Raw genomic sequence first — 24,324 nt, forward strand, 5'->3', positions numbered from 1 at the left:
TTCTGGTTAAGTGGTACTTCTGGTACAGTGGTACTTCTGGTACTTCTGGTTAATTCGTTCTGGAGGTCCATTCTTAACCTGAAACTGTTCTTAACCTGAGGTACCACTTTAGCTAATGGGGCCTCCTGCTGCTGCTGTGCCGCCGCCGCACGATTTCTGTTCTCATCCTCAAGCAAAGTTCTTAACCCGAGGTACTATTTCTTGGTTGGCGGAGTCTGTAACCTGAAGCATCTGTAACCTGAAGCATCTGTAACTGAAGCATCTGTAACCCAAGGTACCACTGTATACCCAATAAAAAGGCTTCTGGTTTTTTAACAAAAAGTATTTTTAAACATTTTCTTTAACTCATTATATACCGTTTCCTAGAAAGCCTTTACTTCTTTATAAGTCCACCACAGAGAACACTGATTTTCATAAAATGTGCATGTGCCAACACACACACACATAGACGTGCTGAGCTCCCTGAAACTCAACCCCTCTCCCTCTCAGCAAGGGACAGCAACATTCGGTGTTGAGAAGCCATGGAAACAATGCACTGGACCCTGGCGCTACCCTGCAAGTCGCTACTATATGTGTGGAACATAGGAAGCTGCCTTATACTCCACCAGACCATTTGTCCATCTGGCTCAGTACTGCACAGACTGGCAGCAGCTGTCCAGGGTTTCAGGCAAGGTGCATTCCCTACCTGGGGGTCTCTGGAATGGAACCTTCTGCATGCCCTGGGGCCTGCTCAGCCGGCCCCTCTTCTTGTCCGTTACCTTTAAACTGAACTTGGAACAGAACTCCTTCAAACAGAGGACTGCAAAGAGAGGGTGGTCCATGGCTACTAGCCATGATGATTGTTTTCTGCCTCCATGGTGGGAGGCAACAACGCCCCTGAATGCCAGTTCCTGCAAAGCACAGGTGGGGGAGAAGTCTCTTGTGCTCAAATCCTGCCCTTGGGTACAAATTTGCCATCCGGATATGCGCATCAAGTTACAGACGTGTTAATACATTCCGTTCCATTTACCATTTTAAAAAATAAATAAGCTTCAATGTATGTTCGAGCAGATTCTAAAACTGCCCCCAAAAGCGGGGATGTCAACCTAAACAAACAATTCCTTCCACAGAAAAAGCTCGTAATAGCGTAGCCAGGGAGGATGTGATGCAAGGAATCTCCCCTTCTTGTTCATAAAGCAGCTACAGAGGCATGCCTCAATCTGGATTGAAAGAGCAGCACTGGGGGGGGGGTGTTATTGGGTGGTTGTTTTCAATTTGATTATATATATATTGTAGTTTTTAAGGTTGATCTCTTCTGTGAACTGCCTTGAGACCTCCTGGTATAGGGCGGTATATAAATTCTTACAACAACAACAGCTGTTCAGTCACTGTGAGAAAAGGACATTGGACTGGGCAGGTCATTGGCTTTATCCAGCAAACTCTTCTCATGTTCATATGTTCTTACGACTGTCCTGTACAAAGAAGGACAAATGGCCAGCCTAATACTATTCTGCTGACTTGCTGCTACCAAGGAGATATGAAACTGTATTTTGCCTGAACTAGGGTGTGGGTGTGGGTGTGTGTTTGTTTGTGTGTGTGTGTGTGTGTAGTTCACTCCATTGATTTACTGGCATTCCTTCAGTGTATATCCTGCTGCATTAACACCCCAAAGGTTTCTCAGGACAAAATGGACAGGCTACACCCAATGACCCTCATGGCAGCGGAAGAATCAACTGAGAAGTCCCTTCTTCTCAGAGCTGAACCCCAGGGCCTGGGAAACCGACAGGTGAAAATGGCTTCGGAGCTCGTTCTGCTCCTTTCTTTCTTTTTCTCCCCCTGTGGTGCTAAACTACACCAGCCGTCCCCACTCTGACAGCTGCGTGCTTTATTGCTGTCCCACTTTTATTGCTTTGCTTTCTTCCCTTCCTCCTGCTTTTTTCTTTTTAAAGCGGGGTGGGGTGGGGGGGTGAGGTTGGCGGTGTTTAAAATTTATAGCCAGCAGAAATAACTGATTACTCTTGGCAAATTAACTGAAGGGATCAATTGTTCCATATGGGAAAAGCCAAAGAACTCAGGGCTCTATTCACGAGGGAAGACTGATGTGCTAAAGGGCAAAGGAATGCCACTTTTATTGTGTGGTAGAGAATTTTCACATTTAGGTCCAAATTCCAAAAAGAAAGCGTGGTATTCAGGGACCTTTGCTCCACGAGGGCCAAGACTGGACTGCATGGGTGAGCAGACAGGGGGATGTCCCTGAGCACAAAGGTTCCCTGTTCATATCTTACTATCTTGTGGAATGTAGGACCCTCCATCAAACAACCCTCCCAAGTGGTGGTGGACAGGGCAGATGCCTAGCACAGATGCCATCCAAACAGAGCAATATGGGGCATATTAACTTAATTTCCAATCTCCATCCTTCTTTACATGCAATAAATACAAAGCCCTTGCTGTGTTTATAGTGAGTGACACATCTACAATATGCGGATGGTTTTTAAGTGCTCTGCTTTTATGACGCACAGCAATTGGTTCCTAAAAGAGGTGAGAGGAAGAAGAAGAAGAAGAAGAAGAAGAAGAAGAAGAAGAAGAAGAAGAAGAAGAAGAGGAGGAGGAGGAGGAGGAGTAGTAGTTTGGATTTGATATCCCACTTTATCACTACCCTAAGGAGTCTCAAATCTCCTCTTCCCTTCCTCCCCCACAACAAACCTAACAGACTTCAGAGAAGTGTGACTAGCCCAAGGTCACCCAGCAGCTGCATGTAGAGGAGCGGGGAATCGAACCCGGTTCACCAGATTACAAATCCACCGCTCTTAACCACTACACCACGCTGGCTCTCAAGGAGATACTTGGAGTGAAGGATTTGTCTTCTCTCTATGTTTTTGGTCAATGCAGTTTGGCCTCTCTTTTCAACATGTGTATTCTTTTACAACTGCTTTTACAGTTGCTATCTGTTTACCCCGTGTGGTCAGTTAGCTGGCGGATCTCTATAAACCCAAGGCTTCCTCCTGTAGTGTTTATGGCGAGTCAATTCCTTCATTGTAGCTAGGATTCCAGGGGAAAAAAAATCTGAATAATTTGTCCCAGGACTTACAGTGATTTGCTAGGAGGATAAGAGGACACTTTGGAGTCAAGGAAAGGAAGCATTCTGGCTGTATTCCTGCGTAGAAACAAGGCCATTAGAATGTCTGTGTTTGCCTTTGAAATTATCAGTCACACAAGAAGAGCCCATTTACTCCAGCATTATGTCCTTACAGTGGTCAACCAGGGAAGCCCATGGGATGCCAACAAGCAAAATCTGAGCAGGTAGCACTCTCTGCAGTTGTTATTCCCAGCTCATGGCTAATGTCTCTCACTGGTATTTTCTGAAGGCTAGAGTGCACTAGGACACACACTTCCCAAATAGGATAAATGTCTAGGTAGTGATTTTGAGCTGAAGCGATCCACATCTGACATTTCAGCCATGTTTTCAGCTACAGAACAGTCCCAGGATCAAAGTGATTAATAGACCCGTTTTTTGTTTGTAGAGCCCATGTGAGTGTGTGATTGGGCTATGATACAAAGCACAGATTTTGGCTCACAGCTCAAAAATGCTATTTATTTTTTATTTTGTTTATTATTTATTGCATGGGTGCTCGAGGTGGCACACATGGTTCTCCACAACTACCCTGTGAGGTAGGTTAGGCTGAGAGGCCCAAGGACACACCCAGTCTACCAGGATCCTATCCTGACACTCTAGCCACTATACCACACTGGCTCTATTAATTCACTTGGCTACCATTTATCCCTTTCATACTCCTTCTCTCATTTGGATAGTATGGTTAAAGAACACCAGTGTCTGTGGCACACAAGGGAGTATATGTCCAGGACCACGGTCAATCATTTTTAAGACAGGCAGTAAACAACAGCTTCTAGAGACAGTGCTCAAATGACAAAGAAACCAGAGGGGTCCTGGCCTCTTTGTCTGTTGTGATGGCCTCTTAGCTTTCAGCTGCTGCTTTTTTGAAGACTGGGGTGGCATAATTTGGATTGAATTGAAGTGTGTGTGTGTGTGTGTGTGTGTGTGTGTGTTTGGTGTTGGGATTTGTGGATTTGATTGAGGGCTACCTACCTTTTCTCCCATCCTCTGGGCCTTGCTGTCTTCCTACAGATCCTCTGCCAAGTCACCTAGCCTACAACCAGAATCCAGAGATGGGTTTATTGTTTGACTAGGATGGATGCTTTAAAGCCCTAAATGGCCTTGGCCCAGGATACCTGAAGGAGCATTTCTACGCCCATCGTTCAGCCCAGACACTGAGGTCCGGCACAGAGGGCCTTCTGGCAATTCCCTCACTGCGGGAAGTGAGGTTACAGAGAACCAGGCAGAGGGCCTTCTCGGTGGTGGCACCCGCCCTGTGGAACGCCCTCCCGTCAGATGTCAAGGAAATAAACAACTATCCGACTTTTAGAAGGGAAGTTTTTAATGTTTGATGTAGTTGCTTTTTTATTATTGTTATTGGTGTTCTGTTGGGAGCCTCCCAGAGTGGCTGGGGAAACTCAGCCAGACGGGTGGGGTATAAATAAATATATCATCATCATCATCATCATCATCATCATTATAGAATCCTGCTTATGTAGGCCCATATAGGAAACTGTATAGGCACATTCAGTTCTGATTTCCAGTCCTACGCATGTTGGATTTTGCACACATAACCATCCTATTCAGATGTTTACATCTATGTATGGATATCTACTGAGACAGACACGCCTGTTGAATAGGATAAACAGGTGTTGTATTACTACCCATCACAATAAGAGACATTAGCAGGGATTATTGTCCATTCTAGGCCTTGGATATCACTCAAGGAAATGTTTATTATATCATATCACAGGAAGATCTCTTCTGCTGCTCTGGATAGTGTGTCGGTGATTTGCTTGTAAATTTTAAGAGAACAGAAGTGCTCCACATAACTGGCGTGAGATTCAAAACTAAAGCGAGAACTTATTGTCCACCAAAGCAGGAGAAGGAAAAGAAAAGGCATTGGGAGGGAGAAGGAAAGACTGCAGTTTATTCAGCACCAAAATCAAAGGCTTGCCTTTTTGCAGCTTTTCCCATCTGGGAAATAGAATATTTTGGGTGGTGGTGGAGTTGCTTTCATCTGCAGTACTGATAGTGCTTTTGGAAACCCAACAGCACAGATGTCCTGCAGTTTGGGCGACTAATTTTAACAAGCTGCTCACAGTGTTACAAAAGACAGATCTGTTGGCCTTTTTTCTTCGAACCACCTCATTTGGACAAACAGTCGCCGCAAATAGCACATATGTCATATGGGATGGTCTCACATGCTGGAGAGAAGAATGCAACTGCTGAAGAGTTCAAAACTGTTTCTCGGGCCAAGGATTACAGAAGTGAGATGGGGGAGTTGAGTTTTCAGAGTTGATTTTCAGACGATCCATCACATCATGCATTATTTTGTACTTGTGGAAGAGCCTCTGAACACCAGACTACCCACTCACAACTTTTTGCTTTTCTTCGTGGCAGACAAGGGTACTCTGAGAACAATCCAACCAACCTTTTTAAAGATGCACTGAATTATTATTATTATTATTATTATTATTATTATTATTATTATTATTATTATTATTATTATTTTACCCACCGTGCAAAGACATTTCACATTTGCATTAGAGTACTCTGGCAACTCTTTCCCAGTAGTAATGTATGGAAGTGAAAGCTGGACCATAAAGAAGGCTGATCGCCGAAGAATTGATGCTTTTCAATTATGGTGCTGGAAGAGACTCTTGAGAGTCCCATGGACTGCAAGAAGATCAAACCTATCCATTCTGAAGGAAATCAGTCCTGAGTGCTTACTGGAAGGACAGATCCTGAAGCTAAGGCTCCAATACTTTGGCCACCTCATGAGAAGAGAAGACTCCCTGGGAAAGACCCTGATGTTGGGAAAGATGGAGGGCACAAGGAGAAGGGGACGACAGAGGACGAGATGATTGGACAGTGTTCTCGAAGCTACCAGCATGAGTTTGACCAAACTGTGGGCAATGGATTTTGCCATGCAGTTTGCAGTTTGCAGAACTGACCCCACCAAGGACTCATCTGGGCTTATACAAGTTGGTTGCTGGGGAGTTAAGTGGTACATCACCTACTTTGTATACAAAAGGTGCCAGGTTTCAGGGGCGAAACCAGGCTTTGTTTCACCTGGGTCAAAGACCCAGTATGGAATAGACACCCCATGGACATTTCTGTACACATGCAGACTGGGAGCCTCAATGGACGCTTCACCCAGGGCAAAAAAAAACCTGGCTGGCCTCCTATGGCTCTGCGGGTTTGATCCCTATTTTCTCTGATAAAAGGGTCTTTGGTAGGTGTAGGGCATGGGTCAGCAAACATTTTCAGCAGGGGGCCGATCCACTGTCCCTCAGACCTTGTAGGGGGCAGACTATCTTTTTTTGGGGGGGGGAATGAAAAAATTCCTATGTCCCACAAATAACCCAGAGATGCATTTTAAATAAAAGGACACATCTACTCATGTAAAAACACACTGATTCCCGGACCGTCTGTGGGGAGGATTTAGAAGGCGATTGGGCCGGATCAGGCCCTGGGGCCTTAGTTTGCCTACCCATGGTGTAGGACTTGCAATGACCCTTGCTTGAAAGGCTGAACTGCTTCAAGGTTGGCAGGTCATAATGTCTCCCAATCTTTGCTTTTCCATTTCAAGCAACGTGGAAAATTGCAGCTGATTTTTTCCTAATTCAGGGATATATAGAAAGCTTGTGTGTGTGTCCTGTCTGTTACGTCCTATCCACAGTAGGTAGCTGTGATATAGCAATGTAGTTGAGGAAGGAACAATTCCCCTTTAAGAAATAACAAAAAATAATAATCTATTGCACCATTCCTTTAGTAACTTTTTGTTTTTAAAGGTAGGCTCAGTTTTAGCAGTAATTGCAACATGAGGGAGATCAACAGGCTGTTAAAATGGCACAGGCTGGAAATGCTAGCTAAAAGGGTTCAGCCTGTTGTTCTGAAGGCTCTGCATGTCTTCACCTGTGAGAGCTAGTGTGGTATAGTGGCTAAGAGCAATAGACTCGTAATCTGGTGAACCGAGTTCGCGTCCCCACTCCTCCACATGCAGCTGCTGGGTGACCTTGGCCCAGTCACACTTCTCTGAAGTCTCTCAGCCCCACTCACCTCACAGAGTGTTTGTTGTGGGGGAGGAAGGGAAAGGAGAATGTTAGCCGCTTTGAGACTCCTTCGGGTAGTGATAAAGCAGGATATCAAATCCAAACTCTTCTCTTCTTCTTCACCTCCCCATATCTCAATGGCAGAGAGAAAGATAAGCTTGTGACAGATTCCTGCTTTGAGAATCATGATGCTTTGTCAGAGCAAGGTACCACTTAGCGATGCGGAATCTGGGAAGAACTTTGTTTTCTCCTTCAGTTCATACCTTGCTGGGTGCAGGGAGTCCCCCAACCTACTGCAAAGTATGCATGATTACGCCCAGGGACTCCAAGCATAAATCACAGACAATAACTGGGATGTACTCGCCATCCAGGCAGGAAGCTAATCAAGTTGCCTGCCCTCAGGTTGTTACCTTCACCAGGACTAGGATAATATAGGATAATTTTTGAAAGCAGTGTCATTTGTGTCACACCAGAGTACATTTTTCCAGCAGGTCAAAAACCCAGCACTTATTTAACATGGGTTTCAAAGCCATTACCTGCTCCAACATCTGGAAATGCTTAGACCTTCAAATCTCTTCATTATTTATATGGCAATCTAAGCCACTAGCTCAAAATCTATTTTAGAGTTCCTGCTACCCTCCCTCCTTCACAAAAGGTGCCCAAACTCTCCCCAAAGCAAAAACAACGGGACATTAACTATGGTCACATTTGCACATACATGCTTATCATTTTAAACCCGTCAGCACATGATGGCTTTCTTTCAGTCATAACAGATGAAACTATACAGGCAGGGCTTCCACATCACGCAATTTCTCTCAGAGGCAGTGGATTGTAACTGATGTAAGTCAGAGTGGAACCCAATGAAGTTGATAGACTTAAGTAACTTGTTCCTTCATTTCCATGGATCAACTCTGAGGACAACATTGTTGGATCTCACCCAATGCTTTGTAGTGAGATTCGTTTGCATATTCATCTGTCAATCGTTGACAAATGAGGAATCAGCCAATGTATGTGTTATATGTGGATTGGGGCTTGATAGAATACTCAGAATCTGGGGGGAAATTAATTGTTAAAAAGAAGAAAATCTGCTTTTTGCACAGCAGATAAAGTGCCCTCAACGAAAAATATCACAAAATATCACATGCCATGGGGTCATTTATTTTTCTTAAGGGTTGGGTTCATATAAGCTGTTGAGTGCACAGAATGGGGTCCCCTCTTGCAACAGGACTTTCCCCCCTCTCCTCCCCCTCCCGTGTCCCCTAAATCTACTCTGGAGGGTTGGGGGGAAACCCAGAACAAATTTAGGGGCATGCAGAGGACACACAAGGGAGGAGAGGGGGAGAAAGTCTCATTTTGTGACTAGGACTTATCCCTTCCTGCACATGCCCCACTTAGTGCTATGTTGAATTCCACCCTAAGTACATTATTATAGGTATTCATCATATTATATATTTCTCTTCCACATTTCATGTTCTTCATTCAGTGCCCTGCTCCTAAATACAGAGGGGAGAGAAAATAACTTTCCCCTAAGGAACCAATAATTCACACACCGCGGCTTTTCTACATATATATACAAAACTCTATTGCTAGATGTAAAACAAAAGTGGTATATTATAACTGGCAACTACATTGTTTGAACTTCACAATCTAAATACTCGGGCTGCAATGTATAATTGACTAATTGACTGAAAAAAGTGTCCCAATCATTTGTGTGTGTTTGTATAAATACAAGTACTTTTAAGAACTGGAGAGAGCAAGCACCTTCTTAAAATAACCATACTCTCCTTTCTCGCACACAAATTCATTTTCTAAGACTGCCAGACAGATGTGTGCATTATCTAAAAGCTTACAAACTATACTCCGGGGATGGGGAACCTGTGGTCCTCCAGATGTTATTGGACTCGGCCCCAAACGAGAATGGCCAACGGTCAGGGATGAAAGTAATTTTAGTGCAAAGACATCTGGAGGGCTGCATGTTCCCTGTCCCTGCTATCGTTCTTGGGCGGTATCCAACCAACTCATTCCATCATCTTAAGGAATTTCACTCACACAGTGGAACTTTCCTCCATGTGCATCCCATGCCCTCTTCAAATCTGCCCCAGAAGGTTGGGAGAACCTCAAAGGAGGGGGGAGTACCATTGCATAGCTGAAAATCCCAACTCTATGATTCTATGATGGGTTGCTTTATACAGGCTCCTTAGTCCTATTGCTTAAAGAAGAAGGTACCTTCCATCAGATGATGTGACTGGCTATGTCAGTTGATGGGCAGGTTGCCTTGAGCTGAGGAAGATGGCTTTGTGATGGGCCAAATGTGGCCCATGGTGCAACTGCAGCTGGCTAGGTTGAGAATTTCCTTTTTTGGTACTGCTTTCAAGGAACAGTTTCCTTCCAACCACAATGCAGATGCAGTTTGGACAATTTTTTTGTTGTTTAGTCGTTTAGTCGTCTCCGACTCTTCATGACCCCATGGACCAGACCACGCCAGGCAGTCCTGGCTTCCACTGCCTCCCACAGTTTAGTCAAACTCATGCTGGTAGCTTCGAGAACACTGTCCAACCATCTTATCCTCTGTCATTCCCTTCTCCTTGTGCCCTCCATCTTTCCCAACATCAGGGTCTTCTCCAGGGAGTCTTCTCTTCTCATGAGGTGGCCAAAGTAGTGGAGCCTCAGCTTCAGGATCTGTCCTTCCAGTGAGCACTCAGGGCTGATTTCCTTCAGAATGGATAGGTTTTATGTTCTTGCAGTCCATGGACTCTCAAGAGTCTCCTCCAGCACCATAATTCAAAAGCATCAATTCTTTGGCAATCAGCCTTCTTTGGACAAATAGCTCATATTATAGTTTGGCTTGCATTTCCACCTGTGAATGTTACTGTGCTTCCCTTCCATACCCCTCCAACAATTAACATATGAAGCACGCATAGTGAAACGCCGTTGTTAGAATCCTTATCTCCACACGCAACCGATGTTCTTTATCATCAGTTTATACTGCTGACACCCAAATAATATTTCTGGCTTTTCTCAGGTGCTCCAATATTCTTAAATGGCCTAAGCGCTTCTCTCTTCCCGCCAGGTATTGAAAAGAACTTGGCTTGCTCCATTACTAAGGTCCAAGGTGAGGATCTGGAGTTCACGTCACCTTCCCTTGCCTTCTGGCAGCTTGCGTAGCAACCCACGTTTTATGTAAGATGGAATATTGTCCTCCGCCAGAAATGAGTTCATTTTGGCAAAGGAGCCACTCTCAGAATGTTGACACTCACCATTGCTTTCCACGAAATCACACAGCTCTGTAGAGCATCTGACCTTCTCAGGACCCTTGCAAGTGACCAGCTGGGCCTGGAGTTGAGCCCAGGGCTGTTTTTTTGCCAGTGAGGAATCTTGCATGGCAGTCACAGTGATAGAACAGAGAGCCTGTAACAATGTTTTGCTTCTGCTGCAACTAATAAGAAAATGCCACCAGCACACAAAACAATTCATTGCCCTCCTTTATAAATAAATGCACCTCCAACATATTCCTCCTGTTTGGAGCCTTTTAGCTGAATCATTGCAGCTTCTTTGCTTTTATTATTGCTTTAAATTTGGGTGTGTGTTTTAAATGCTACTGTGGGGGGGTGTGTGTTTTGTTTTTTGAGCAGCCTTAGGAACGTCTCTCTCTCTCTCTCTCTCTCTCTATATATATATATATATATAATTTTTATTTATTTTCCATTGTACATTCACAACATAATTATCCACTATACCACTCTGGCTCTTTAGAGGCTGTCAACCTCCTTCCCTCCCATCTCATGACTTTCGAAGTTAGCCTTTATACCATTGCAATTTATACGTTTTCCGATTCTAATTAAATTCATTACAGAATGGCTCAAAATTTAAATAACTATAAAAAGATTGAAAGTTTCTCATTACAAGTCTTCAGACAACCCTGCTAGTGATGTTAATTGCTTACAATAATCTTTTAGATATCGTATAAATTTACTTCAATCCTTTTTGGAATACTTGATTGTGCTGGTTTTGGATTTCGCCAGTTCTGCAAAGTCCATCATCTTCATCTGCCACTCTTCTTTCAGGAGCATCCATAGATTTAAAACATATACAGATATTTGAAGCAGAACATTGGGAACTGCAGGACAGAAAAAAGAAAACACTTCTTCAGGCAGTACATAGTGATACTATGGAACTCGGTCGCATAGGAGGAGGTAATGGCCACCAAATTTGTCTAAAAGAGGATTAGACAAATTCATGGAGGAGAAGGGCTATTGACTGCTATTACTTTATGGAAGCAAATAGGATTAAAGAATCCTTAGACAGTTCTGTAGTTCAGAACTAACCAAACTGTATATAAATGTATTCATGTATGTAACTACAGCGGCAAGAATGCTACTTGCAAGAATGTTTCTTGCCCAAAAATGGAAAGAAGAAGTCCCAACAAAAAAAGAATGGATACAAAAACTTTTGGAATATACAGAAATGGTGAAACTTACTGGAAAAATAAGAAATCAAGATAGCAAACCTTATAAAAGAATGGAAATTGTTTATTGAATATTTACAAATAAACTGCAAACAGATAAGAACATTGGCAGGATTATTGTAATAACCTGCAGTTTTATAAGTGTATATTTAAAGCAGATGAATAAATGAGCAAATTAAATTAATTTGGATATGCAGAAAATATTTAAAATAAATTTAAGGAACAGCAGAAAGATGGGGAAGGAAGTCAAGTTTTGAAAATGTTAAAATGATTGCAAAATTATTGAAATGTATAAAATTGAAAATCATAAATAAAATAATAATAAAAAGAATCCTTAAACAACCTCTCTCCATTTTAAAATATTTGTGAGGTCTTATCACTCAGAAGTATTACTCCCCCCATCACACACACACTTTAATCTTTACATGTCTTTGAACTCTGCCTGTAAAAAACATTTCGCAATTAATTGTAATGATACCAGTTAGCTTCAGGAGTTATTCCCCACATACCTCCCAAGGGAGAAAATCTCCCAGAATCTTAATTATTTCATCTGGAGGACCTGCCTTTGTAAATTCAGCTGCAAGCCTTTATCCATTATTGCAAAATTGCTGGACTTTTAACACACACACATACCCCTTTAAACTTGGCATCCTGTCTTCCACTATTTATTTATTTTTTTAAAAAAAACAGCAGAGGGAAAAAATAATTGTTTGAATAAGAGGCTTATATTAGAACCACTTCAGTACTTATAATTAGTGTTTCCAAGTGGTCTAATAAGGGAGAGGGGGAAGTGTTTGAAAAAGCCCATTCAGTTTTGTAGATGTTGTTGAAAGCAGATACTGAATTTCTCACACGATTCTGCTCAAAGATCTGAAGATAAGTGCAGTCTGGCTGAAGTACATTGCAAGTAGATATGCTAGAATGAGTGGAGGGCTGTGACCCTTGATATGTTGTTGAACTCCAGCACCCACGAGCCCCAGCCAGCATTCATTTCGCCTTGAAAGTATGGGCACCTTGAAATTAAGAACGCTGTGAAAGAGGATCTAACTCTCTAGGTCCACATTTCCATGCATAAGCAACAATGCCACTTGAAATAGCAGACTAGGGCTGAAGCAGTACTTTTTTCTGGGGGTACTCGAGGGTATGCAGTACCGGTACCTCATTGTTGTTGTTAAAAAGTGTGACAAATACTGTAACAACTTCATTGTGGGTAAATGTAAAGGGTAAAGGGACTCCTGACCGACTCTGGAGTTGCAGCGCTCATGTCGCTTTATTGGCCAAGGGAGCCAGCGTACAGCTTCTGGGTCATGTGGCCAGCATGGCTAAGCCGCTTCTGGTGAACCAGAGCAGCACACAGAAACGCCGTTTACCTTCCCGCCAGAGCGGTACCTATTTATCTACTTGCACTATGATGTGCTTTCGAACTGCTAGGTTGGCAGGAGCTGGGACCGAGCAACAGGAGCTCACCCGTTGCAGGGATTCAAACCGCCAACCTTCTAATTGGCAAGTCCTAGGTTCTGTGGTTTAACCCACAGTGCCACCCGCGTCCCCTTCTCATGGTGGGTACCAGCATCTATTTTTCGGGGGGAGCGAGCACTGGGCTGAAGAATACATGGTATGACAAGGAGAAACATGCTAAGAGGAAGGCACGCTTGGCAAATCCACACCATAATCAACTCCTGCCTGGAAACCAATGTCCCCACTGTGGAAGGATGTGTGGATCCAGAATTGGCCTCCACAGTCACTTACGGACTCAGTGTTAAAACCGTGTTTATGAAGGACAATCTTACTCGGCTATGAGAAGGAGGAGGAGGAAGAGGAGGAAGTATGGCAAGTTAGAGGTCTTTCATCAGGCAGATCTACTTGTGAGTCAGCCATCTGAGATGGCAAATTGGGCTGCTGGCTTGCAAGCTTTGCATGTGCGTAGGAGGAGCCAGGTTTCTCCTCGTTCCTATTATTTATCTCCTTGGCAGGCATGGGATTTGCCTAAATCGTGTTACTGTTGCAGCCTAAAATGGAAATAAAATAATAATAAATTTATTTATACCCAGCCCTTCTGGCTGGGTTTCCCCAGCCACTCTGGGCTGCTTCCAACAAAAGATTTAAAATACATTAAGACATCAGTCATTAAAAACTTCCCTAAACAGGGCTGCCTTCAGATGTCTTCTAAATGTCAAATAGTTGTTAATTTCTTAGACATCTGATGGGAGGGTGTTCCACAGGGTAGGAGCCACTACCGAGAAGACCCTCTGCCTGGTTCCCTGTAACCTCACTTCTCGCAGTGAGGGAACCGCCAGAAGGCCCTCAGCGCTGGACCTCAGTATCCAGGTTGAACAAGGGGGGTGGGGACACTCCTTCAGATATACTGGATCAAGGCCGTTTAGGGCTTTAAATGTCAGCATCAACACTTTGAGTTGTGCTCATAAACGTACTGGGAGCCAATGTAGGTCTTTCAAGACCGGTGTTATGTGGTCTCGGCGGCCAATCCCAGTCACCAGTCTAGCTGCTGTATTCTGGATCTCTTCAAACTAGTTATTTGGGATCTGGCCTAAGTGTTGAGAATTCCATTCCACCTTAAGGGACAGACGGGTGGAATTGTTGCATGTCACATGTCTGTAACACATTCCAGCACAGTATGCTGGGAACTTCCGTTTGTGTATAGTTTTCTGTTTTGCTTTGGATGCGAAGGAGATCAGACATGTTTTCCTGTTGTCCTGATCTACGCTGAATAAACCTGCTTGTATATATGCCCACACAGCCTCTCGTGCCACTTCTGTTTGTGCAGCGCTTTCTCTGCTGAATAGTGTGCTCAGTCTTCTGAAGCTGCAGATTTATGCTGCACCAAAGATTGCCCAGCACGCTGGCCAATTGCCCCATTTCCTTAGGTGCATGAGAGGAGACTACTGGATCAGGCCAATGGCCCTTCTAGTCTGGCATCCTGTGGGATGCCTGTGGGAAACTGGCGAGCAGGATTCTCCCTTCCTGTGGTTTCCAGCAACTGGTATTCAGAAACATTGCTGCCTCTGACAACGGAGGGACATGGTAGCCATTATGGATGTTAGCCTACTTGTGAGCAGTTTCCTTTTCCATTGCTTTTAAAAAACTGTTTAATTTTACAATTGCCATTTAGTTTTCTGCATTGTTGTAATTTTACTACTGTTCTAGTAATTCAGGGGTTGTTGCTGTTGCTTAAAAAAAGAAATGCAATATTGAATTGTAAGCAAATTATGTCTTGCTATTATTTATTAATCTGTGAGCCACTTTTTCCATGCGCCTCAAGGGGATTCACAAACATGGCATTAATCCAGCTAAAAATAGTTTTGTTTTTTTTTTAAAAAAAAGCAGTACAAACACAACTACTGAAGACAGGTTTTCTTAAAAAAAAAATCTGGCTGGTAACATTTGCTAAAACAACGATGCCGTCAATAATTTTTGGAACGTTCTCATACTCTGTGTCTGTTGTATCTCAACGGGGACGCTGTTCCACCGAACAGGGGCAGCTGCACTGAAAGCTCTGCTCCAAGTTGCTGTTTGTGTGGCACAAGCTTCCGATATTTGAGGTGCTTTAAGGAGAAACTGCTGCAGAATGCAGTGACCTGCTGGCTATGTAAAAGATATGGCAGTTGTCTCAAGTAACTGGGTCCTGAGCCAGTAAATGAAATTTGTGCTCCTATTTTTCTACTCTGGTGAACAAAAATCAAAGACACGCAGAAGGGAAGTCGAGACAATTGGCCTATTCTTTTGGCAAAACGAGAGCTGGTGAGGGTTAGGGTTAAGGTTATGGTCCGCTGTAGCATGAGGAAAGCTAGGAAGAATAAGGTATGTAAAAGCTTAGATTCACATTTTTCTCTCCAACCTACCCCCACTGCCCACCATCTGTAGACTCCATTCAGTGCAAATTCTCTTCCCACACTTGGTCTTTGGTTTGATTTTGAGAACTGAGTTTACCTCTTAAACCCTTTAATGCAGTTTTCAGGTAATTTTATTTTGTTTAGGGGAATGGGGCGGTTAGGTATTTTTAGACCCTAGATTTAATGGTCCTATGGCAGGGATTGATAGAAGCTCTGCAGATGTTGGTGTTTTTTATTTCACATACTCCAACTTGTTGAAAGCTCTCCCTGCAATGCTGGGGCCCCTTCTGTTCCTTCTGCTTTGTAGAGTCCCAGACTTCTGTCCCAAAGCCTTGTTCCGAAAACACCTGCGTTTTAAGACCATTAGAACAGAAAAACCTAATATCTGTTCATTCCCTTGCTAATGTAGGGAGTTCTCTGTGTTATTTGTGCCAGTTCCTTAATTTATTAATTAAATGGTGGCTATTAGGTTAGCCTTCCCCTTATTCTAAATGACGAAAATGAGCTATTTATAAGTTAACTTGATTCCAGTTTGGCTGATCTATGAAAAAGAAGACCAAACAGAGCACCAACTGAATTATATAAAAAGTTTCTTTCTCTCTGTGTGTGCTTATATTCCACCCAATCTCATTTTTCGTAATACTAGAACTAAGGGACTGATCTATTGAATCTGAATATTGGAAGATTTGGGAAAAATCTTTACACAGCGCATAGTTAAGGGTGAGGAATTTGCTCCTATGAAAAGCAGTGATGGCCACCAACTTGGGACTCAGCTACACAGCTGCAAATGAAACATTTTAAGTGCAATATACAATGTGAAAATTCAATGTATTTTTTAAAACGCTTTTTTAAAAAAAGCATTTTCAGAATGTTTTTTTATTCCACCTTGGATGGCTTTTAAAGAGGATTAGACAAATCCATGGAGAAGGCTGTCAGTAGCTAGTGGCCATCATTTGCTGTGTTCTGCCTTCATCATTGGTGCATCATTGAATACCAGTTTCTGGGAATTGCCGGTGGAGAAAACCATGTTGTCTTCAGGTCCTGCTTGCAGGCTTTCCATGTCTTTGCCTCTGTGAGAACAGGGTGCTCAACTAGATGGCCCAGTGGCCAGACCCAGCTGGTTTTTCTTATGTTCTTAATCTTCCCAGAAACACAATACTCCAAGGAACATCTCTCTCCATATGAACCTACCAAGACCCTGAGATCATCCTCTGAGGCCCTTCTTTGTGTGCTTCCTCCATGAGAGGTCTGGAGGGTGGCAACGTGAGAACGGGCCTCCTCTGCAGTGGCTCCCCATCTGTGGAATGCTCTCCCCAGGGAAGTTCGCCTGGCGCCTTCATTATACACCTTTAGGTGCCAAGGGAAAACATTCCTCTTCAACCAGGCCTTTGGTTGACCTGATCAACATCCCATACCCTTTTAAAATGTGTTGTAGAACCGCCATGAGATCTACAGGTATACAGAGTGGTATACAAATTAAATAAATGAATGAATGAAAATAAATAATAAATCTTTGAGCAGGTCACAACGTATTATATACATAATTGTAGAACATCCCATCCCTACATATTTTTTCAGCAGGCCTTGAAAATGTATCTGCTTTTATGGAAAGGTTTTAACTGGGTTGTAGAAATTTGTGGTGTTTGTTTTGATTACACCATGTTTAATTGGGCTAATTGCTCTTTTTTTAATGTGCTTTCTATTTTAATACTAACTACTCCAGTTGTTTCAGAGCTTTAAATGATATGTGCATATAAGAGCTATCCCATATTTTATTTCGGTTTCATGCCTTGTGAGGATTTTTCTCTCTCTGGAAATATATATATTTATTAAATAAGTAAATAAATAAAATTAACCTGTGTTTGATGTCAGCCTCTCCACATTTGGGAACGAAGTCTGAGCAGTGTCACTTCGCATCAGGCCTAGCTTTTGTTGGTGGTGGGGTGAGTCGCAGCCAGAAAGAACCCCCACCTCTAGTTTGGTCAGTCAAGGAACAATGCTGGTTTGGGTGGTATCTCCACAACGAATCTCAAATGACTCGGTGTGTGTGGTTCTCACGTGCAACATCGTCGTAAAAGCCAGAATGCGAAAATTAGACATTATCTAAGTTGTGCTTCAGGTTCTTTGCAGCATTTGAATATCCTCCTAAAACCAGGTTGGAAAAGCCAAGGTCTACTCCTATGTGTCACGTTAAAGTAGCATCTCCAGGAAAGCTGGACTATATGGGTCATTGGCTTGATCTAGCAGGCTCTTCTTTTGTTCTTTGTCCCTCTCATTCTCACTTATTGCTTTATCTTCTTCTCTAAATCCACACCAATGTGAGTGAGGACATGATCTGGTGAGGGCATGATCTTGGTAGTAAAGGTAAAGGGACCCTTGACCATTAGGTCCAGTCATGGCCGACTCTGGGGTTGCAGCGCTCATCTCGCTTTATTGGCCGAGGAAGCCGGCATACAGCTTCCGGGTCATGTGGCCAGCATGACTAAGCCGCTTCTGGCGAACCAGAACAGTGCATGGAAACGCCGTTTACCTTCCCGCCAGAGCGCTACCTATTTATCTACTTGCACTTTGACATGCTTTCGAACTGCTAGGTGGGCAGGAGCAGGGACCGAGCAACGGGTGTTCACCCCGTCGTGGGGATTTGAACCACTGACCTTCTGATTCGCAAGTCCTAGGTTCTGTGGTTTAACCCACAGCGCCACACAAGTCCCTATGATCTTGGTACCCTTCAGCATCTCTTCAACTCCACCAGTGCCTTTCTAGAGAAGCGTTTCTTCTTGTCAAAGTCATTTGTTGCGAACAGCCACTAAAAGCCACTAACGCAAAACTATTTCTGCTAACTTTTTTTGATAAAAAATATTGAAATGTTCTTGGTTTTGGCACCCTAGGAAAGAAGGCAGAATCGCTAGTAAATTCATGCCTGCAAGAGACAGCATTTGGCAGGGGCATGGAATTTTCTGCCTCACCTCATTCCAAAACAGAATCTAGCAGGCAGGTCTTTTATTTATCCATTTCAGCCATACGACATGTAAAACACAATTAACCTTTTCATTAAACAATATCTCCCAAAGCAAAAAAAAAAAAAAAAAAGTACCATATTTTTCAAAAGTGGACTGTTCTGTGTTAACCGTATGCTGCAGTCCTTAAACAAAATATTTACATAAATACTTGGAAAAGGTAAAAATGTCAAAACACTTGGTGTTTGTTATTAAAAGTCTCAGCTCACCGTCAGCTTACAACTAAATTTCAAACAAAGATTGTATTATGCAGGCTCCATTTATTCAAGATTTCAGTGTTTAAAAGTTGGGAGATGATTCCAAGCAAGGGGATCCAAATGCAGGTTCGTTTTGCAAGAACTGAGCTTCATCTGAACAGAGCCTTATTTTAGTATCTGAAGTCATTTGATTTTCTTGTTTTCAGATGTCGCTCACATCCAGTAGATGGGGCAGATAACTCATGGCAGGCATTTTCTGCCATTGTCCTTGCCCTATGGAATGCCCATCCCTTTGCCGTTCATGAGGAATCATACATCAGTTGCTTCAGATGCCTTGAAGAGATGCATCTTTTTGCCCAGGAGTTCCCTGATATATTAGATTGGATCCCGTTATTACAGTACTGAATTTTAATCTGCTTTTTAGAATACATTTTACCAGTCTTTGTTGTATCACCCCAGACTTCACATTAAGCAGTAGACTATGCATCCCCAAACTCGGCCCTCCAGCTGTTTGGGGACTACAATTCCCATCAACCCTGACCACTGGTGCTGTTAGCTAGGGATGATGGGAGTTGCAGTCCCAAAACAGTGGAAGGGCCAAGTTTGGGGGTGCCTGCAGTAGACTATTGTAGTACACCCCCCACCCTGATTTACATTAATCGTACTTGAAAATTAGGAGTTAAGTGTGAACACAAATAATGACTCAAAACAGGAAGTCCTTCATTTGCTTGTTCTATGAAGACTGCAAAGATATATTTATTATTTAGCACTCAAAGAAAACAGACAGGCGGCTACTTGTTTGGGGTGCCCCTATCATCATCATCATCATCATCATCACGGCTTTTTCCCCAGCCAGAACTCATTGGAACTCAGTTCTGGCACCTCTCAGGTGGGAGCCATTGCCATTATAAGTTCATGGTGAGTTCCGGCACCTCTTTTCTAGAAAAATAACTCCTCCTCCTCCTCCTCTTCCAGCATCTCTTTGACTCCATCAATGCCTTTCTAGAGAAAACGGGTTCTCCCTAAATGAGAGCACGTGTTGCGGTTGGGGAATACAATCCACCCTGTCGTTACCGGGCAGTTTTGGCCAAACCAAGGATCTTAAATGGTTAATTTGGTTACTGGGGAGTTTTGAATGTTGCTAGTTTGGAGGAGGGGTCAGAGGCCATAAATATAGGACGCCCAACACTGGTTGTCCTCTTGGCTTTTTGCACCGGATCACCTGCCCACCCTCCCTTTAATGGGGGGGGGGTTGTTTGATCGCTTGACCTTGCTATGCCTGTCATGGGGTCGTTCGCCTTTGAGCGGGGTTCTGGTAGGAATTTTGCCATTTGGCTGATTGGCTGGTGCCATTTGGTTTTTGCCTACTGCGTAGCAAATCGTCACAACTTGTAAGGTTGGCGGTTAGGCATTGGTTAAAATTGGTTGGTGGAGGGGTAAGTGCCTACCCCTCCAATGGCGGTGCGGAAAAGGGAATTCCGTTAAAGGAATCCAGGGGCTTGCCATTCTTTTCGTCCTTGTCCCTGGAATCGGACTTGGGCCGTGCAAGCCCCACCGGAACATGAGGGTGAGAAGTGATGGACTGATGCCCAGCTTCATTTTCTCACCCAATACTTGTTTCCCACGCTGGCTTCCGCTGGAATCCGGAAGTCAGTTCTGTCCCTGGGCATGGACAGATAGTCATAACCAATGCCTAAGCAACCACTCACATTTTTGTATTCTGAATAAAGTTGTGGCCAAAAATTATGCCAAAAACCTTAAACAAAAATTGATGTGTGATGTGTGACCTTTTGGTGGGGGGTGGTGTTGTGAGACTCAACACGCAAGTGTTTCTTCTTGTCAAAGTCATTTGTTGCGAAAAGGTCCTCCTCCTTCTCCTCCTTTCAGAAAGCACCTAACATTTTCCAAGTTCAGTACATGTATTAAAAGACAGGTCCTGCCTGTGTGCTCACAATCTAATAGACACGATTCAGAAGGGAAGAGGGAAGAGGGAAGCAAACACTGGAGCAGCTGCTCCTTCGCTGGCTGATGAATAGAGCCAGGTTGGTCTTTCCCTTGCCATGATGTTCTTCCTGGAAGGCAATGGGTGTAGTACCCTGGCTGGCTTCAGAGTCCAGTGTATGTGCTCCCCTTTGGTTCTGCCGTTCTAGAACAGGTGGCGATTGGAACAGAGGATTCTTTTATTGCAAGCAGGGAGAAAGCAACTCCCTCTAGCTCCTTCTCTGACCAATGGATGCCATAATGTTCTTCCTGGAGATGATGCACTCTCGCAGTGGCCTGAAGTCACTGTGGTTGTAACAAAATCCTGTGTTACTGGAATAGCCCCAACATGAGAGTGTGGTGTAGTGGTTAAAGTGTTGGACTAGGACCTGAGAGGCCAGGGCTCAAACCATGAAGCTCACTGGTGAATTGTGAGAGCATTCTGGGTAGGCATCTGTAGCCCGGGAACATTTAACACCCATTAATATCTTTTTGCTCTTGATCTACAGCCAAAATATTATCCTTGCGGTTCCAGCCAACTGAACAGGCTGGTCAAGTTCTAGGATTTGTTTCAGATCTGTGTTGGGAAGCAACTGCATCATGTTCTTTACACCTTTCAACTCCCATCAGAAGATTCAGCCTTCAAAACTCTCACAGATCTTTTTGCAGCGACCGTTGCAGTTGCCATCTGCCTCCCATGCAAGGATGTGGAGAGGCAAGCTTTGCCAGACATAAGGGTAACAGCACGCAGGCAAAAAGTGCAAAGCACTCTGGGGTATCAAAAGCCAACAAAATCATAAACTTAAGACGCCCAGTCAGAAGTCATGTGCATCCTTTGATGTCCTAACTCCTAGTTAAAAAGAAAGAAAGAGAGAGGGGAGAGAACAAACGCAACAGATTTAACAACAATCCGTGGACTTAAGCAGCGCGTCCAAATTTAGGAGAAAGAAAATGAAAAGCTCTGATAACCTGGCTTACTCCCCCCACGTTTGTCGTACATTTAGAAAAATATAAAACCACGGGGGTGGGGGGAAGGGTGGTATAAGCATACAATAAATCTCAACGCGCTTAGGGAGGAAAGCATTCAGATTATTAGAAAGAGGAGCAGCAAGTCCTGGGAAATGTGACAGTCTTATGAGAAGAAATAGATAATAAACTGGGGCAAAGTGATACTGGTTTGCAGCAGTGGCACACAGGGGTGGGCAGACACAGTGCCATCCTGGTGGTAGGAGGGATGCACTTGTCAGGAGGAAGTGGCAGTGAAGGTGGAGGATCTCAGGGCTGACAGCTGGGGTGATGCCGGAACCTTCCTTGTTCTATTTAACTAGACTACAGGGCCACAGTTGCAGTCCTATGTTAAGGGTAAGTTGGCCATTTTAATAAGAAATCAGGGAATAGATTCTTACACATCGCAGTTAGAAATGGATTCTAACGACTGATTTGAAACTTGGCCGTGTAGGAGGTATGTCTGAGAGCGGTCCCATGCCACATCTGGGGTGGATAGGATTGGAGATACCTTATTTTGAATGGGTTTAACTTTTGATGAGAGACTTCAGCCATTTGAAAGAACACTCATTTTCCTCCCACAGATTTATGCTGAGGTGGTTTGGGTGGGGAGGAGATTTTTCAAATTGCCCTGTGATTTTTGAGAAGCAGGTGGTTGTGTTAGGTCAAGGGGAAGATCTAGTATGTGCGCTATGACCCATAAGTTCTGTAATAACATGTGCCTAATTTTTTTAAAGGTGTTTTTGTGGGCAATGTTAGTCGAGGGGGTTTCCTCAGCGTGTTGCATGCACATGCTCAGTAGAAACCTGTCGTGAGAGAAGGATAAATGGAAGGATTGAGTGGAATGCTGTCTGTTATGAGAGGGAGTGACATGGCAGAGGACAGTCAGGTGGAAAATGATAGTCGGAGTACGGCTGTGTGAGGGGCAGAAAAAGACAGAGGGAAGGAAGTGTGTGAGAGAGATTTATTTATTTATTGACTGACTGACTGACTGACTGACTGGCTATAGTTATGACCCTGGGTGAATAAGAGTAAGTTGGCTGAATCACATCCCGCTGTTAAAATGAGCAATCCAGGTGGTAGAAGGTTCTAGGGCTTCTAGTTAGAAAATGGCTATGTATAGGCACACAAATGACACAAAACAGGGTGAGAGGCATTGTGGGGCATGGGGGGATATAAAATATCCAGGCTAAACTACTACAGGTACATTTTCCCCCAGTGCCTTGCTACATACAGTCAGGCCTGGTGAGCACTCAATATTCCCATCCCCTATAGATATAATCCGTGGGTTGCCATATGATTTTATTCTGCTCCAAATATGATTTTAAGCTGTATTTTAATCAATCGTTTGATTTCTGTTTTTAATGTATCATACTTTGATGTTGGACAGTGTTCTCGAAGCTACAAACATGAGTCTGACCAAACTGCGGAAGGCAGTGGAAGAGAGGAGTGCCTGGCGTGCTCTGGGTCATGGGGTCACGAAGAGTCAGACACGACTAAACGACTAAACAACAACAACTTTGATGTTAGCTTCCCTGAGCCTGGTCCTGGCCAGGGAGGGCGGGGTATAACAACAACAACAACAACAACACAACAAAGCTAAGAAATCCTTTAGAAAATGCCCTATGTTTCCTCATCACAGCAAAGTGGGGTAAATATCAAGGTAGAAATTCTGCAGCTGCCACTCGTCCAAACGCTTCTTACATACATAAGACACTGTTGATGACATCTTCATGTTCCCTTTCAGTGGGCTTTGATGTAAGCTTTATTTTTCCTGATTAGTGTTAATTTTATCTTTATTGTACACCGCTGAGAGTCTACAGTGTTAAGTGGGATATAAATTGTTGAAATAAATGCACAGCTCTTGCCCTGAGGTGGCATTTGAGAGTTACTGCTTGAATAAGCTAGCCTTTGCCTCTTCCCAAATGTGCTCCCACACAAAAGTCCCTGAAACCCTGCTTATTCCAACAGAGAGTTGCCGCTTTTTTCTGGTGCTTATTAGCCAAGCTTCTCTCTCACTCTGCCCTCCCCCCTTTTTTTCCATGTAGATTAACTGGCATTAATGGAACTGGCGACACATTCTTCTTGGTTCATCCTCCCCTTTTATTTCTCACTGGCTGAATGGCTGCAGCAGATGCACAGTCGTCTTTGAAGGCCCTCAGCAGATGAGCATGATAAATCAGTGATGGATTGGAGCAAATGAATCACAATGTGGGGAAGAGGATGAAGCAATGCTTCTTGAACAGTCTCTCCTCACGTTTTCACACTTGAGAACTGCAAGCTTTAAAGGGCCTGTTTTGTTTTGCCTCCTCCACTCACCCCCCCCTTTTTTCCTCATTTCTTTTCAGAAATCTGGTTCTAGTTTCTGCAGTGACTTTGCATGTGCTGGGAGGAGGAGGCCAGGATCTTTTGCAGAGAAACCCAGGATCTAGCTTCTCAGGCAATAATGAGGCATTGTCATCAAATAGCTGGGGAAACCACTTCAAGGACCTTGGAAAGCAACTGGCCCGCTTCAGAAAGAACAGTTGGCAAACCAAGCAAGAACGTTTAAAACTCCAGCATAATGAACTAGGAAAACACAGCTGGTTTCCTCAACTAGCTGCACTTGTTGGGAGAGTTGTTTTTGTTTGTTTTTCTTAGGGGGCTTATTGGTCCAAACG

General features: G+C 43.6%; 2 long non-coding RNA genes across 2 annotated transcripts in view; one reads left to right on the forward strand and one right to left on the reverse strand.

The window, feature by feature from the left end:
• Positions 1-24,324, reverse strand: part of LOC310838267 — a 466,315-nt gene that overhangs the window by 51,776 nt on the left and 390,215 nt on the right. The window lies entirely within an intron of this gene.
• On the forward strand, positions 1,653-10,618 carry LOC310838310. Its single transcript, XR_014560915.1, has 2 exons — positions 1,653-1,765; positions 10,220-10,618. It is a non-coding gene; the product is annotated as an uncharacterized lncRNA (long non-coding RNA).

This window comes from Podarcis gaigeae (assembly GCF_964106915.1).
Source record: "Podarcis gaigeae genome assembly, chromosome: 2".
NCBI lineage: Eukaryota > Metazoa > Chordata > Lepidosauria > Squamata > Lacertidae > Podarcis > Podarcis gaigeae.